The 18423-nt window shown below is 43.6% G+C and overlaps 1 protein-coding gene and 1 long non-coding RNA gene across 6 annotated transcripts in view; one reads left to right on the forward strand and one right to left on the reverse strand.

Moving 5' to 3' along the window:
* Positions 1-270: 270 nt before the first annotated feature.
* LOC133376602 (uncharacterized) lies at positions 271-18037 on the reverse strand. The gene is made up of 3 exons (XR_009760533.1): positions 17016-18037; positions 10522-10608; positions 271-3915 (listed from the first exon to the last, which is right to left on the reverse strand). It is a non-coding gene; the product is annotated as an uncharacterized LOC133376602 (long non-coding RNA).
* ZNF148 (zinc finger protein 148) overlaps positions 17268-18423 on the forward strand; it is a 33377-nt gene continuing 32221 nt past the window's right edge. For 3 of the 5 annotated variants that reach the window (XM_061609030.1, XM_061609033.1, XM_061609031.1), the window contains exon 1: positions 17268-17826. The gene's annotated coding sequence lies outside the window, so the exon portion shown is untranslated. The remainder of the gene's footprint in view (positions 17827-18423) is intronic. The other 2 variants (XM_061609032.1, XM_061609034.1) reach the window with 2 other exon arrangements.

The following is an 18423-nucleotide window of genomic DNA, read 5'->3' on the forward strand; positions in this document are numbered from 1 at the left end:
CCACCACCCTTCTATTGGTTAACTACTCTGGGGTGAAGGGACCCCCAGAGCCCACTGAACACCTGAGCCTCTCAGGACCAGAGGCTAGATACCCTCCTGGCCCCTTCAGAAGTCTTAGGTGAAAACGTTCCTCTAGTACACGGTAGTTTGGTCAAGTAGCCAGGACTGAAATTAGGAACTGAGCCCCTTCTCTGGAATAAACACACGTTGCTTTAAAATAAGTAAAGTTTATTAAAAGAAAAAAAAATAAGAAAAGGGATAAAAGGGTACAAAAGATAAAAAGGTACATACAAATGATTTTTGAGCAGCAAATCAAATCCTAGGACCATACACCCAAAGGGGCAAGGTATATAACAAAACAGTCTACAAAAGGTTCTGGGCACAAAATAAAAATAACAAAGCTAACTGCCTCAGCTATACTTACAAAGCTTCAGATCTTTCTGAAGTTAGCGTTCTTCCCCTCAGGGTCTGCCAGTCAGGTTGGATAATGGAGCCACCGCAGAGCATCACCATAAGCAAGGTGGTGCCCACAAGTGGAACACAGCCCAGAGTCCGAGGCCTCCTCTTATGGAGAAAATTCCTGCCTCAGCCGAAGACAATCACCTAATTAACATTTTCATCAAAGGAATGATGAAATGATGTTCCCACAGCACCTGGCGCCGTTCCTCTTGGTTTCTCATAATAAGCCGAAGGAGTTTTACGGCCTTTGCGGAACCAGGCCCCTCTTACTGATAGAGAGGTGCCAAATTGCTGCAAGCTGATACAGCTGGGCTGTAAAATCACCAGGTCACCGAGATGGGAAAATATACAAAAAGTTTAACTGTTTGCTACAAGTGACCCAGGAAAATAATTAAGGGATCAAGCTGGCATGACATGGAGGAGGATCTGGGGAGTGAGCTCGACTACCCACCCCCAAAGCCCTAGTAGTGGGGGCCACTGCTCCCCTTTGGGACAAGAGTATTGATTTTTGTACTTCAAGGGCAAGGGCTACCGCCCCATTGCCTGTCAACCTCACTTCACTGGTGTGTACAATGGCAGGGGCTACCGCTCCCCGATCAGCATTTATCGAGGTCAAATTTACCACAGAATGGGAGGGAGCTACCGCTTCCCTATGTCCAGTTAGGGCAGGGGCTTCCATTCCCCTATTTAGGGACACCTCAGCGACAGCTACCACTCCTGTGTCCAGAACTAACAGGCGGGAAAGGTTCTGTGTCATGCAACATGGTGGGTGTTGCCGGCGTCAATTGATCTAAAATGGCCGGCGCTACTGAGATGCTGGCCGCCACCATTCGCCTCAGTCCAGTTGCACTCACCCACTCTAGCAATAATGCCACCTCCGCGGATGGCTGTGCTCTGCCACCCTAGTCAGAGGCAACATGCTTCTGAAAACCAGTTGCCGGAAGCCTCAGGAGGGGAGAGTGTTCTTGCACTCGGGTCCTGCTTGCGGGCTTCCCCCAGGCACCTGGTTGGCCACTGTGAGAACAGGATGCTGGACTAGATGGGCCACTGGCCTGATCCAGCAGGCTCTTCTTATGTTCTTATGTTCTTATGACTCACGAGGGCACTGACAGTTGGCTGCAACATAGTGGGAGGGGGGTCTCTTTGGCGGGATCATCAGAAGCTAAATAGCCTTTGCGTTGAGAAACAGCAGAAAGCTTTGCCGAGTGGGCACTGGTCCCAGCTACCGCTGAGCCACGGCCTGACTTTTTAAAATGCTTTCTCTTTACAGACTTCTCCATGGTATAATATGACCTTAACATTTCCCCCCCTTAAGTAACGAGAGAAATGTAAGAGAAGAACAAGACAAGCAACACTATAAATGACTAAGGCAAGAACTGAAACAAACAACTGACAGAAATAACAGTAGAGGAGAAATCTCACGAATAGGATGTCCTCTGAGCTGAGACAGGAAACGAATTGAGCCTCAGCAAGAGGGGGGAGGAGCAACAGTATTTGCTGAAGCATTTCCTGTCTCTGGGCTGTAGGTGGAGCTACAGTACCCACTTGGAGACCTCTGTCATCCATGAGAGAAGCTAAGAGGCCGGAGATTAAGGTGACTCACCTGGAAACACAGAGAGGACTCCCAACAACCGGAGTCTCCGGGCAAAAACGTGGAGACCTGACAACCCTAGGTAGAAGCGTCACTGTAAACTCTCCATTTTCAAATAAAGATCCCAAGACTCTGCTGGAAGCAACTCATCTATATCTGCCAGAGACCATTTTCCTTTTCCTCCTTTCTACATACAGCTTCTTTCTATTGCCCCATTGTAGGATCTGGCTTGTTGAGCAGCTGTGGCCTTTTATCTGAACTCTGGAACTGCCAACTATTATGGAATTCTATTGTTGGCAGACAAAAATAAAATGGATTCTAGGTATCCGGTGTGTTAACAGGTGGGATTGGAAGGAGAATCAAGGCTGAAAGTTTCGTGGCCGCTTCTGATAGATCCACGAGCCACAACTACTTCTACATCCCTTCTTTACATATGGCAATTTTTTTAAAAAAAATTAAGGGTAATTTCAAAAGCCGTTTATGATACAGCACAGAGTTTGCTCTTCAAAGAATGATACATAATCTTGCTGATCTTATTTCTAGTGTTCTAACACAGCTCTGTCTAGACTGTATGTTATAGCGTGGTTAAAATGAAGGTTTATCTATGTTTGAATTTTGTAAAAATTATTACATTTATATCCCACCTTTCCTCCAAGCAGCTCAAGGTGGGCATACAAACATGGTTCTCCTCCTCCCAATTTTATCATCACAACAGCCTTGTGAGGTAGGTTAGGCTGACTAACAGTGAGTGGCCCAAAGTCACCCAATGAGCTGTCTGGTTGAGTGGGGATTTGAATCCTGGTCTCCCAGGTCCCAGTCTAGCATTCTAACCATTACACCACACTGGCATGAGTAGCACATAACTCACTGTGAGCTTTCAAAGGAGGACTATATATTACTTCAAGAAGTAGAAGCCACATGCAAAAAATTATATATTGTATTATGTTTTATGAGTTTCCATAAAAGTGGAAAGGTATTGCAGATTTACCATGTGGTCTGTTTTCAAGACAATGCCCAATAGTACTTAAAAACTTTCCTCCCCTCACAGATTTGACATGTTCAAATATACTTAAAGAGGAACTTAAATTGTCTTTGTTGTTGTGTTAGCGATGTGCCACCTTGGGAAAAACTGGAGGCAATGTATGTCAGGTACATTGCAGACAAAAGTACAAGGTGGGAAGTGTACCATTCCCTTGAAGCATTTTCAGGTGTATTGTGCATGCAGTTTGTGACAATGACTCATGTTAGCCAGTATACAACAAGCAGCACAACAATAAATAAACATCCCACAATAAAGAATGGTGGCATATAAATGAAAGGTAGTAACACATGTATTATGACATCAACTAAATATATCTTCAGCTGTATGATGCATGGAAATAAGAGTGAAAACATCTTATCACAGTTTGTTCTAAGTCATCTTTCAGCCATTGACTTTTCACATCCTCTGTAGACTGATTGTACTTTTTTCCTGTATCTCTTTGGCATCACATGCAATGCTTCATGTCACATTTGCTGCTAGTGTAGCATAGTTACATTTTTGACGTTTGAACTATGTCGGTTTTCAATCTCTTCCACTGAAGGAATTTATTGTAGATGTGCATCCTCTTTAGCTGAAACTGTTTGTTGTTCCCACCACTTGAGGTTGTGCTCACTGATGTATGATGCATAGCAATTTCTGTTAAATTTGCAAATATCTTTGTAGTGTGTTGATTTTCTTTCAGCAACCTGTATAATTTTTGTAACACTTGTATTATTTGTTTTCTGTGACTTCTGGCCCAAGGCATATAAGTTCACATCAAAGGTTTTCTGCATTTTAGATGAAGTTGTTACTACAGAGGAAGCCATATTGTCTTACTTCAAATCTGAAAAACAAGACAAAGATATTAGTCAGGGGATGATAACCTGAGGAAAAAGTAGTTGTTCAAATCATTTACTAGAAGATTGTTTTGGAGAATTAAAAGCCTTTCCAACTGATACACATTTTTTATCAAAAGGAGGGAAATTTCCCTATGATTAATTCTTAAGTTCTGTCTTTAACGAGAGTTATATATTCCCCTTATGTGCTATTTTAATCTGCCACCCTGGGCAGAAGGGTGGGCTATAAATTTAACAAATAAAATAAAATCTCACAGACACCAGCTTTTGTTTCAAGGCTCTATAATTATTTGCTGAGATGTTCGCCTCAATAGTGGAGAAGGATCTGTTTTAGCGACCATCTTAAATTAGGCACATGTTCAACCTGCAATACCACTTTCTCATTTTTGGGGCACCCATAAAACATGAATGAGAAAAGAACTCTCTCTCTCTCTGTGTGTAGTGTAGATGGCTTCTTCTAACGCAGCTTGAACTAGAAGCATGAAAATACAACCACCTTTGAGAATAATATTGTATTTTCTAAAGCTGTGCTATAGTTTCTTTAGCACAGCAATTTGAAGATAAGATTTAAACCAGAACTGTCTATGTTATGTAACACCTTGCAATGCATTTGTAGTAATGCTAGCCACACAAACACAACACAAGCCACTATGGTGAAGAGAGGAGATGTACTATTGTACAGGCAATCCTAGTAGGTCACCTGGGTTATAATCCCAGCTCGGTATCTACTTTTATAGACACAACACCACCTAAAGTACTGGGTAGGTGGAACTGGCTATCACAAGATGTAGTTAGGATCACCAGCTTGGCTTAAAAAGATTAGACAAATTTATGGAGGATAAACTATTAATAGCTCCTAGTCACAATGATTATATATTATCGCCAATATTTTTATAATGTTTTTGTATGTTGTAAACTGCCTTGATGTACTTTTATGAAAGTGTGGCTTATAATTTCTTTAATAAAATAAGTAAAAAAGTAAATACCAGAAGCAATATGACTCAGAACATAAGTGGCTGGGGAACAGCAGCAAGAGAGTGCTATTGTCCTCAAGGCCTACTTATGGGCTTCTCATAGGCATCTGCTTGGTTGCTGTGGGAATAGAATGCTGGACTACATGGGCCAGCAGGGCTCTTCTTATAAGATAATTATTTGAATTCCAGTTGTTGAAACTACATTATGACTGTTAGATTTGTCATAGCAAAAGATAAAAAGGAGAAATGGGCAGCTGGGTTGGATCCACACTTAGCCTTCCACAAATAGAAAGGCTAATTTACGGGAGGCATTTGATCCAGCAGAAAGATTCTGCAGGTAGAAGGGAGCAGGAGGTTTCCACTGATTCACCCCTTCTCATCCCTCCAGATCAGTGTGGGAGGTAGGGCTGTAACAAGAAGGGGAAATCAGCAAAACAAAAGAGCCTTCCACTGGTTGGAATGTTGCTTGAGTGGAACTCTGCTCAGGGGATACTCCTGGTGGTGGAAATAAACTCTGGATCCAAGCCAATGGGTGCATGAATAAAATAGCCAGCTTTTGACACTTTTTCATGAAACAATGTTGCCTTTTGAAGATACATATTGGAGATTCATGTTTAAAGTTATGAGGCCTCAAATGTGGGTTTTTTTGCATTCTGTAGGGGTTTTTTGCATTCATATATCACAATTTAATTTAACTTTTTGTATATTTCCATTTTCTTGTATGCTTTATGCATCTTATTACAGATATTTTTTTAAAAAAAGTTACCATTGGGCACGATTTGCTACTGTACTCTGTAGATATGATAATTACAATTTCATATGCTTCAACTGAATAGTAAAAAGCAAGGAGGGAAACACAATCTGCTGTCTGTTTTCTGCTCTGACTACATTTTTAGTTTCTCAGTTGTATATACACTCTTGCGTGCCACCCCAATCTCCGAGCAGAGTGAGACTTCCAGGGGCTCCTGTGCTCACCCAAGGTTTGGTTTCCTTGGGAAGAAGGTCAGCAGAGAATGGGGTGTCTTTTTGAGATATGGTTTATTTACACACATTCACAACCTGAGCTTAAGATGGAGGAGTTCACAGCATTAACAGTCCAATAGATCTGGGCCAAGTTCGAGGCTCTAGTTTTGGTGTACAAAGCCCTATACAGTTTGGGACCAAGATACCTGAAAGACCATCTTACCCCTTATATACCCAGTCGATCACTGCGCTCTGCAGGTGAGGGTGTTCTGCAGATACCATCTTATCAGGACATCCATTCCGCACAACAAAGGAAATGGACCTTTAGTGTGGCGGCACCTACCCTGTGGAATTCCCTCCCCTTAAATATTAGACAGGCGCCATCTCTGTTATCTTTTTGGCGCCTATTGGACTTTCCTCTTTCAGCAAGCCTTTTAAGTTGAGACCTATCCCAGTCTGCATCTGTGTTGGAATTGCTTTTTAATATGTTCTTAAACTTTTTTAAACAATGTTTTTAATCTTAGAAGATGTTTTCATAGCTTTTTTGTAAGTAACATTTTTGAAGTTTTGTTTTAATGTGTTTTAAAGTTTGTTTTTATGATGTTTTAATGTTTTTAGTGCTTTTGTTTGCCACCCTGGGCATCTGCTGGGAGGAAGGGCGGGATATAAATCAATATAATTAACAACAGCAACAACAACAGATCTTGCTTTTCCATTAGGCTTGTAGGGAGGCACACCAAAGACATAGTGCAAAGAGCAGGCCTCTCTGTGTGTTTCCCTAGTCCCCAGCTTCTGCAGACTAGACTAAAAACACAAGACTTGCTTTGGCTGCAGGATGGGGGTGGGGGGAATGGCCTCTCTCCTGAAAAGAGTTCTGATAACAACAGGATCACTCTGGCCCAAAATCTATTCACCTGAATAGCCAAGTGATCTGCCTGGTCACTTGACAGACCTATTAGCTCACTTGGGTACTCTATTTAATTAACAAAGGAAACTAGTCTGACCAGTTGAACAGGTTTCTCTGCTGCAGAGCCCACTTCCAGGTATAGGGTTCCAAATCAGAGGCTGGAAGGGGACTCATAGAAATCATCTATCTCAACCCCCCAATCTCATAACAATACTGTTAAGTCTGATTCAACTAAATAATATAGTCTTGGGTTTCAGCAAGGAAAACAAAACACTGCTTGAGAGAAACTTGCCACCACTCCCCCTGCCCAAAACTAACTTGCCTATTTTTTAAATATATGTTTATTGAAATTGCCTTAGGGATATAACACGAGTATTTTGATGTCTTTCAGCCTGATCCTATAGTTTTCTTATAAGTATCACTGAACTGAATGGGATTTACTCCAAAATAACTCATTAGCACATAGGATTGCAGTTTTAGGATGCAAATGCAAGATTCCTAAATATGGTGTGTATAAGTGGTTCTACTTATTGGTGATTGTGACTATAGAATCAAGTGTGTGGGCAGTATTCAACTAAATAATTGTGCTAGCACAAGGATTAGTGCTAGTGCAATGGGCCTATGCCTCCATCTTCCCCTGTGCCATCCCCAAATCTGCTCCAGAGGGTTGGGAGAAACTTCAGAACAGATTTAGGGGGCATGTGTGTGGGAGAACGTTCTGTTGTGCAAAGAGAAATCCTTGTGCTGCCGGAACATTCGCCTTAGCACTGCATCGAATACAAACCTAGGGATGCATATACACATAATGTATATATATACTTGGAATGTTAATGTTTAAAACATTGTTTAAAAGGTTATTATAACATACAAGAGACTGATTTGTACCACAATAACATTGCATGATCTTTGATAAGCTGCTTAGAATCCTGGCTTAATCCTAAAGTGAAAAGGTTATTGGATGGAGGCCGTTTTGGTTGCCTCGGCAGATTATCCCTGCCAGGAATTAGACAGAGGGAGTGTGTCTCTGCTGATTCTACTGGACCACTCTGTAGCTTTTGATATCATCAACATGGTATGATGCTAGATTGTCTGGCTGCGATGAGACTTTGGAGGAACTGTTTTATGGTGGTTCTGGTCCCTCTTGGAGGAATGGTTCCAGAAGGTGGTGCTGTGGCAACTCCTGTCAATGCTTTGGCTATTCTATGGTATTCCTCAAGGTTTCATCTTGTTCCCCATTTAACATCTACATGAAACCGCTGGGTGAAGTTGTCCAGTTTTTAAGGGTTTGGTGTCACCAATATGCTGATGACTCCTTACTCTATCACTCCTTTCCATCTAATTTCAAGGAAAGTGTTCAGATTCTAAATCCATGCCTGACGTGTAGGATGATTGCAAATAAAGTGGAGTTCAATGTGGACAAGACAGAGGTGCTTAGGTTCATAATTTGAATTTACTCTTATATTTCACCCTGAACCTGTATAACTGATTTTGGATGGTGGTGTGTGCTGGCCCAGCAATGACTACTATGCCCATTCCTGGAAGATGTCAGATCTGTCCAAGGTGACACATGCCTCAGTTACATCTTCTTTGGACAACTGCTTCAGCTGCATGCATACCATACATTTAAGCACATTTCCCTCCTCTCCCAAGAATTTTGGGAAGTGCAGGTTAAGGGTGCTGGAAACTGTAACTCTGTGATAGGTAAACTATATTTCCCAGGATTCTGTGGCAGGAAATTTGCTTTAAAAGTATGGTGTGTTAGCACAATTCATCATACTGCTGACATTTGAAGAACAGTTGATGGAAACTCAAAGCACCATGGCTGTGGTGTTCCCAGGCTCTGGAACTCCTTGCCATGAAAGGCCCATTCTCTGATGACATTTCAATGGCAGGCAAAAAAGTTTTTATTCAGACAAGGCTTTAGCTTCATAAACTGACTGTAAATATTGCAAGTGGACCACTGGCTGTTGTTTTATTGGCTTTACTAATGTTTTATTGATGTTTTACTTTCCTATTTATGGTTAGATATTTTGTATTTTATTGTTATCCACCTTGAGCATCTCAGAGGCAAGATACAAATTTAACTAATAAGCAAATATTTAAAATAAACAGGTGTAATCAAATGCATTATGCTTTGAGTAGCTCAAATATTTTTTCCTCCTTGACTTAAGAATAGTCACTGTAGCAAAATGTGAAGGCTCTTAGACACTATCATAGCCATGCAAGTAAGGTGCGAACTAGTGTATCTGATTCCTTTCTTTCCTTTGGATCCATCCAACATTAGAAGATCTTCCCAACATTTGGACATTACTGGCATCTGTTTGCTATGATATTGTTATAAGATTGCGGGGTTGGTTTGGCAGCCATCTTCGGATTCCCTCCAGGCTTGTTATTTTATTATTATTATTATTATTATTATTATTATTATTATTATTATTATTATTATTATTATTATTATTATTATTATTATTATCCTGCTCTTTTTCCAAGGACTGGAACTCAAAGCGGCTTCCAAATATAAAAGTACATACAATTACAAGTAAACAAAAAATCTACATCAAAATACAATTAAACTATGTGCAATAATAAAACCATTTAAATATACAATTGGAGTAATTCAAAACTCACTTTAAGATAGTATAGATCAGTCTTTCCCAACCAGTGTGCCTCCAGATGTTGTTGGACCACAACTCCCATCAGCCTCAGCCAGCATTGCCAATGGTCAGGAAAGATGGGAGTTGTGGTCCAACAACATCTGGAGGCACACTGGTTGGGAAAGGCTGGTATAGATAAAACAGTAAAACAATACAACACCCTCTTCAACCCCACCCAAGTGGTCAAACCAGTCTCTTTGTTAAGTAAATGGCCCTAGCCAAGACTGTTGTATCCATTTTACATAACTAAAGAGTTGGCCCTGTTATCACAGAAACACCTAGCTAGTGATGCTTCCAGAAGGAGAGGGCAGTCTCTCACTCACCTGACTTGAAGCCACATCACCCTAGGTGGAAGAGAACAATAGGCCAAGGACTAACCTTGGCTAGTGTTGTCTGGAGCTGGGAAGACACAGAGGCTTGGCTTGCAGGCTCCAGGAACATCAACTGGCCATCACTACCCATTAATCATCCAGCTATATACAAAGTCTAGAGATATGATAATTTCAACATAAAGAGTAGTATGCTGTTGAAGATCAGAGAGTGAGCTATGGAAGTATCAGAAATAAACATCACAGACCTGTTCACATTTGTGCCAGTGCCATCACCATCATTTTCCTGCAGTTTAACTAACTATAGGCTGCCAAACAAATGTGAGAAAAGATTCCAGATGATGCAGCCTTGGAAAAAGGAGTGACTTTTGTTATGCTGGAGGCCTTTAATTCACTTCCTTGTTGGAGACAAAACTAGTCATGATGGTGGCAGGCCTATGTGCTTAAACACAATCTCTCCAATCATACAGAAAATGAAAGTCTGCTTTTAACAGAAGAAAGGGTGCACTGGCTGGGAGATGCTAACGCTTTCCGTCCCTCTGCCCCTAGCTTATTACCCATGCACCCACTGTGATTAGGACAGGTAGAGGTTTAAACATCTTTATGTTTAAACATTTTTCCCTTTATCTCCAGTTTGGCTCCGAGGCCTCTAAATTCCTTTTTAAAAGATATAACAAGGGAAAGAAGCTGGAAGCATAACAGCATTACTTGTCAGCAAAGAGGCAGCACCTGTAAAAAGTGGAATATTTAAAGAAAATTATCTTACCGTATTCATGTGTCTTTTCTCTTTGTCTCCAGTACGCTTTCCTCAGAAGTACGGTGGACAAATAAAAGGCTGCCCTGAGACTTCCTACTGTTTGGGGGTGTAGGAAGTATAAAATGGAGTCTATAAGTGCATTCAGACTAGGCCTTTCCTATGGAATATCCATATGAGTTTGGCCACTCACATTTTACAGGGCGTCTTCACGACATCCTCATCAAATTATTAGCATCCTGTGCAGAGCTTGGAAAAGTTACTTTTTTGAACTACAACTCCCATCAGCCCCAGCCAGCATGGCCACTGGACTGGGCTGATAGGAGTTGTAGTTCAAAAAAGTAACTTTTCCAAGCTCTGATCCTGTGTTTCATCAGTCTTTATCCAGAAAAGTAGACTATTTGGGAAAGAACTGAACAGCAGTGCAATATCCTTAGTGTTACTTTCCATCTTTAAGGGGCATGTATAGAGATATTGATATGTTAGTGATAATATTTATTTATACATTTATATTGCACCTTTCCTCCAAAGAGCTCAAGATGGTGTACATGGTTCTCTACCTCCCCATTTAAGGTTGTCACATAGAGGAGGGCCGGGATCTCTTCTCGATCGTCCCAGAGTGCAGGACACGGAATAATGGGCTCAAGTTGCAGGAAGCCAGATTTCGACTGGACATCAGGAAAAACTTCCTAACTGTTAGAGCCATACGACAATGAAACCAATTACCTAGAGAGGTAGTTGGCTCTCTGACACTGGAGACATTCAAGAGGCAGCTGGACAGCCATCTGTCGGGAATGCTTTGATTTGGAATCCTGCATTGAGCAGGGGGTTGGACTTGATGGCCTTATAGACCCCTTCCAACTCTACTATTCTATGATTCTATTAGTTTATCCTCACATCAACCCTGTGAGTCGGTTAGGCTGAGAGACTATGATGGGCCCAAGGTCACACAGCGAGCTTCATTGCTGAGTTGGGCTTTTGAGCCCTGGTCTCTCAGATTCCAGTCCAACACTCAAACCCAGGTGTGGGGAACTTGTGGGCCACCCAGATGTTGCTAAAGTACAACTCCCATCATCCCTGACCTTTGGCCATGCTTGCTAGGGCTGATGGCAGTTGTAGCTCAGCAACATCAGGAGGGCCCACAGGTTCCCCACCCCTCCTGTAACCACTACATCACACTACATCCATATCTATTTACTAATTGGCAAAAAACCTTGCGGCTGAAGAAAGTACCTATAGCCCAAGATCTTTCTATCAAACTTTAAAAAGCAGGGAAATTGGGCACCTATAGTGAATGCACCAGGGGAGCAGGAGACCTGACCTCCTCTCTGAGATATTGTACTGCCCTATACATTTGTCAAAATGCAAACACAATTTGGGTTGGTCTTTCACAGTCCAATCCACTTCCTGTGTAGCTTGGAAGCATTGCTGAGAGTTGTTAGGAGAGGCCCTGTTCCACTCACAGAGATTCAGTCAGAGCGGCTGACTGTTAAACCACTCTGGCCACTGGAACTCCTGTCAGGGAAATAGGAGTCTCCTCTCAGCACCCTTCACAAACTACACTTCCCAGGATTCTTTGGGAGAAGCCATGACTGTCTAAAGTGAAATAAAGGTCTGGTGTGGGTGTGGCCTCCTGATTAGGCAAGCCAAACAGCTGTGAGTCCGGCTTTTAGAACACTGACAGTTGGTTCTTACTGAGCATGTCCAACATTATCTCTCAATTCAATGCTAAAATTCTTAAATTAATTAAAAATCAGCCAGGCATGTTTTAAACTTTTAAACTGCAGAAGATGAAGGTCAGAGTATGGGGCAAGGTCAGTAATAGGATTACAGGTACTCTGTGAACATGGCTGATTTTTAATTAAATTCAACAGATTATGAGAACTCCAACAGAAAAAAGTCCAAAAGGGGTCTGGTTTTATCTTTCTCTCTCTTTACACTTTGAACTCTCAATTCTCTCTGACTGTTTTGTGGATCACCATGAAAATTTAGAGGGTTGTTAAGCAAACATTTCTGAGTTCAAGACTATAAGTTTTGTAAGGTTTTGTTTTGAAATGAGCTTATGGGAAGCATCAGAATGTCATGGGGGTATTTTCAATTTAACATTGCGGAATGCAAAAAATCCATGTTGACTATAGTATACAGCCACGCTTGTGGCTGTATAATACTTTGGCACACCTTAACTATTACCTTCTGGTTGGGGCCATTTGGAAATCAAACTTTTAATTTGTATTTTTTGCCTATTTTTAATAATTAAATATTTATGCAAAAGTTCATGAATGATAAAGTATCTTAGCTCAAATTTAGAAATTGTTTTTTTAAAGCACAATCTGTATCACACTCCCTTAGTCCAGAGCTTTTTAATTTTTAAAAAAGTATTTTCCATCTGTTTTTTCACATACATGGACAAGTGTCCAATAGCACTAAAATTTAAAAAGTGCTTTGGTATTAATTTTTTTAATGATTGAAAAAAAGACATTGTTCCTTTCCCACTCATAAAGCTACATCACACTCACTAGCGTGGATTTGAATATACAAAAAGCACTATTTTTCTTGAAATCCGAAAAGTCAGTTGCAGTTCTGCATATAGCTGGCAGCGTAAGAACATTTCGGTAGCTCTAGGAGCTAATAGTCTGGGAGTACCCTTATATGTGAAGTGCAATCCTATGCATGTCTGTCTACTCAGAAGTAATTTCTATGTGTATATAGGATTGCAGCCTAAGTGTCTTCTTGTTAGCCACTAAATTCTGGGCAAATTGCCTGCCAGAGTCACCTCTCAACCCACCTGGTGACCCAGATGTATATGTGCACAGGTGGGCTGTTGTATTTTTACTTGCAAAAATGCTACGAGTATAGATTGCAGATCTATACTTTGTACAGCAGCCTTCTTCAGCCTGGTATCGGCCAGATGTTTTAGACTACAACTCCATTGTCCAGGAACAACAGCCAGACTGGCTGGAGCTGATAAGAGTTGTAGTTCCAAACTTTGGAAGGATAGCTGATTCTAACAGCATGATCAGTGTGGTCATGGGCTCACTGCAACTCTTCTGAATTCTTCCAAAAAAGGACAACTGCCAACTAACTCACAAGGCACTCACTGCTACATTGATATGAACCTACCTGAGCATCTGAGGCTTTGCTCTCTGGCCTATTGTTAGTTGGTTCTCGATCTCTCACTGGCTGTTGACACCATTGATCACGGTGTCCTTCTGGAATGACTCAGAGGGTTGGGAGTCAGAGGCACTGTATTACAGTGGTTTTGCACCTGTCTGCAGAATTGTCCCCAGAAAGTAGTTCTAGAAGATTGTTACTTGGCCCTGTAGTTTTTGAGCTGTGGGGTTCCTCAAGGGTCCATTCTATCTCCTGTGCTATTTAATATCTTTATGAAACTGTTGGGAGGTGTCATCCGGGGATTTGGAGCACGGTGTCATCAGTATGCATACTGATGACACACACAGCTCTATCTCTCCATTCCATCTGAATCAGGAAAGGTTATGAAGGTGTTGGACTGGTGTCTGGAAGAGGTGAAGGGCTGGAGGGGAGCTAATAAACTCATGTAGGATCCTGAGAAGATGGAGGTGCTGTGGGTGGGTGGTGGTTCTTGGAATGAGGTGTATAACCTGTCCTGGGAGGGGTTGCACTCCTCCTCAAGAAACAAGTTTGTAGTGTAGGAGTACTCCAACATGTCAGTGGATTCCAACATGTCAGTGGAGTCTCAAGTGGCTTCTGTGGCTAGGAGTGCTTATGCCCAACTCAACTTAGGCTGGTTTGCCAAGCCGTTCCTGGACAGGGATTGCCTAGCTTCAGTTATCCATGTCCTAGTGACCTCCCACTTGGACCACTGTAATGCGCTCTGTGTGGGACTGCCCTCGAAAATGGTCTGGAGGTTGCAGCTAGTGCAGAATGCACCTGCTAGATTGGTAGCTGGGACAGCCCAAGGGAATATTGTGTCACCAGTTCTCAAAGCTCTGCACTGAGCCCAACTACTGAGCCGAAATGGCTTGGGACCCAACTACCTAAAGGAATAACACTGCCAATATCAACCCTATGGGCTCTATGATGGTCAGGGGAGGACTTGTGGGTGGCACCGCCTCTGGTTGCTACTTGGTTGGCAGCAACCCATGAAAGGTCGTTCTCGGTGGTGTTTCCCCAATTGTGGAATGTCCACCCTGGTGAGATTTGCCTGCCTTCCTCATTATTGATTTTCAGGAGAAATTTAAAAACATTCCTGTTTACCCAGGCATTTGATGGCTGAGAGATACTGGCCATGACAATGGTGAAATGAATAATTGTGCAAGTAAGTGATTGCTTTTCAATATTCTAAATGTTTTAAAATGTTTTAGATGATATTTAATTGTTTTAAATATGTTCTTTGATTTTAACTTATAGTGTTTTAACTTTTTGTTGTTTGAGCTTGTTTTGGAGGAAGGGCAGGATACAAATTCTATTAATAATAACAATAATGATAATAAATATAATAAACATCAGATTTGTGGGTACCTGGGACTGGGCCTTTTCAAGCATGGTTCTGAAGCTACGGATATCTCTGGAGAAATCTGCCACCCTGTCTTTCTTGTTTTAAACCAGGGTGGCGCAGCAGTTGCAAGTGCACTTGGAGGAAGCGGATTATCTGGATCCATTTCAATCAGGCTTCAGGCCTGGACATGGGACTGAAACGGCCTTGGTCGCCTTGGTGGATGATATGAGGAGGGCGCTGGGTAGGGGCGACTGCACCTTCCTTGTTCTCCTTGATCTCTCAGCGGCTTTTGATACCGTTGACCACAGTCTCCTTCTGGACCGTCTGGAGAGGTTAGGTATAAGGGGCACTGTATTGCAGTGGTTCCATTCCTTCATCTCTGGTAGGTACCAGAGAGTGGCATTGGGGGATGAGGTTTTGGATCCTTGGCCTCCCACTTGTGGGGTGCCACAGGGCTCTATCCTCTCCCCGATGCTGTTCAACATCTACATAAAGCCGCTGGGGGCTATCATCAGAAGATTTGGGCTGCAGTGTCACCAGTATGCTGATGACATGCAGCTCTATCTCGCATTCAAGTCCTCACCGAGGTTGGCTGTAGAAACCCTATCCAAGTGCCTGGAGTCAGTGAGTGGCTGGATGGGAAGGAATAAGCTGAGGCTGAACCCTGACAAAACCGAGGTACTGTTTGTGGGAGACAAGGGAAGGTTGGGGGATGTTGACCTGGTGCTCAATGGGGTACAATTACCCCTGAAAGACCAGGTCCGCAGCCTGGGGGTCATTCTCAACTCCCAGCTGTCCATGGAGGCTCGGGTTTCGGCTGTGAGCCAGGTGGTGCTGTATCAACTCCATCTGATACAGAGGCTGCGTCCCTACCTTCCAAACCATCTGCTCCCATCGGTGGTACTTGCCCTTGTCTCCTCTCGTCTGGACTACTGTAATGCACTCTATGTGGGGTTACCCTTGAAAACGGTCCGGAAGCTGCAACTGGTACAGAATGTGGTGGCTCGCCTGATCAAAGAGAGCCGCTGGCGAGATCACATCACTCCAGTGCTGAAGGAGTTACACTGGTTGCCAGTTGTTTTCTGGGCCCAATTCAAGGTGTTGGTTTTGACCTTTAAAACCCTACATGGTCTCAGCCCAGTCTATCTGAAAGAGCGCCTCCAGCTTCATCAGGGATGCCGCGCAACAAGATCAGCCTCAAAAGGCCTTCTCTCTATCCCATCAGTTAAAACAGCTAGACTGGTGAGGACTAGGGAGAGGGCTTTTTCAATTGTGGCTCCCACTCTGTGGAATTCCCTCCCAAACGATCTCCACCATGCCCCCACTATGATGAGCTTCCGCCAGGCCTTGAAGACCTGGCTCTTCAGACAGGCTTTTGGGTTGGGTTAGGTTTTATTACTACTGTTTGAGATTTTAATGTTTTAATGTATTTGTATGTTCTTATTCTGTACGTCGCCCAGAGTGGCTGGACAACCAACCAGATGGGAGACTAATAAATCTAATAAATAAACAAATAAACAAACAGTCTTTTCTTTGAAGAAATTTTTAGTTTGCAAACCTGTTTATAAATTATTTTTGGCTAGCCCTTGTATATATTATGCTGGTGTACTTTTTGTTTGCCTTACTGTATTATATTTTGACTGCAGATTTACTGTTGTCTTGTTATTATGTGAGCCATATTGGGAATGTTTTTTTTTTTGAAGGTAAGTACAAATGGAAGAGAGTCAATGTGGTTTAGTGTTAAGGTATTGGACTACAACCTGGGAGACCAGGGTTCGAATCCCCACATAGCCATGAAGCTCACTGGGTGACCTTGGGCCAGTCACTGCCTCTCAGCCTCATGAAAACACTATTCATAGGGTCGCCATAAGTCAGAATCGACTTAAAGGCAGCAGTACACACACATAAATGGCATATGCAAATAGATCCATACCTGTGTATGGCCCATTACCAGAATGCCTGTCTGTCATCAGGCTGCTCTTTTCTCCTTCTTGAAAAACCTCATGAAGAACTACCTAAGACTGTTTACCTTTGTTCTTGTAAATGCATCTGTTCAGTGTACCTTCTTTCCCTCTCATGTGAACTCCTTAGGTAACTGTTCCCTTGTCATTCTCTTCAGCTGTCCGCCCCCCATCTTTGATCTCCAGTGCTGAATTTCTAATCAGGAGTCAAGCCTGCCTAGATACCGCATCCTTCCATCTAGGGCAGTTCTTGATGGTTGCTGCTGTTGTTTACTCAGTGATAGATAAGGGGGAAACACGCTCTTGACATGCTCAGACGCACTCCGTAACATCTTACGTCAAAGTCCCCAGCGCTCACAAATAGGTTCTGGAGCTGAGACCTTAACTCTTATCGCCCCTGTCTCGCCCAGGGGCCCTGCTTCTCTCCGAAATCTCCCCTTTCGTCTCCTGCTCTTTTGCCTCGCTGTTATTCCTCCTGTTTCTTCACCAACGTTTCCCTCAGGGGAGGAAGAGAGAGAAGCAGTTCTGGTTCTGGTGGCGGGTTCGGATCCTGCCGGCGATTTCCCAAGCTGCACCGCGGCGGCGCTCTCTGGCTCGGCCCGCCGCTGTCACCGCCAGGAGGAGGCTGAGGCTGCGCTTCCCCGACCGACCGGCCTGCCACCCGCCCGCCGCCGCCGCCGCAGTACCAGCAGCAGCTTGCAGGAAGGAGCCATCGCTGCTGTTGCTGCCGCCGCCATCATGGTGCCCGGGGCAGGAGCCAGAGTCGCGGCCTGGGGGCTCTGAGCCCCCATCACCTCTTTCTCCCCGCCACTTTATCTCCCATCGTCGTCACCGCGCCGCCGCCGCCGCCGCCCTACTCTTCCCAGCCTTGGGCCGCCGGTAAGAATCCACCAGCGGAGGGACGGAGCGCGGGAGGCGGGCCTCAACTCATTTGCTCGCCCTTCTGCCTCCGGTGGGGCCTCGTCGCTTGAGCTCTGTGGCATTGCGAGAGGAGGAGGACGACGACGACGACTACGAGGGGGCGGCGGGAGGGAGACGCTTTGGGCCTGGGGTGTGTGAAGAGCGTGAGGCAAAAAAGGGCTGCGGAGAGAGGAAAGAATCCGGGTTCTTCCCCCTTCCTTCCTTCTTTCCAACCCCGCTTTCACGGGCCTTCAACTGCTCGAGAGGCGGCAGCTGGGATCTCGGGTTCGGGCAGCAGCTCAGCGAAGCCAGCAGGCCTCGCTGAGGCTCTCAGCCTTGTTGAGCCTCTTCTTCCTCTGAGCCTTTGCAGGTCGAAAAAGCCGAAGCCAAAGAAGACAAGATATAGACAAAGGAAGGGACTTATGGGGGCGGGCAGGCAGATCATATCCAGGAGGCTTCCAACCCCAGCTTTCTTCTGCTGTTGCAAAAGTGGCCTCCTTGAAAAAGGAAAGAGAGCCTGGCAGACAAAGGGACTTGCAGGGATGACTGATCTCCAGAAATGCACATTCCTAAACC

Source organism: Rhineura floridana, chromosome 2 (genome assembly GCF_030035675.1).
Source record: "Rhineura floridana isolate rRhiFlo1 chromosome 2, rRhiFlo1.hap2, whole genome shotgun sequence".
Taxonomy (NCBI): domain Eukaryota; kingdom Metazoa; phylum Chordata; class Lepidosauria; order Squamata; family Rhineuridae; genus Rhineura; species Rhineura floridana.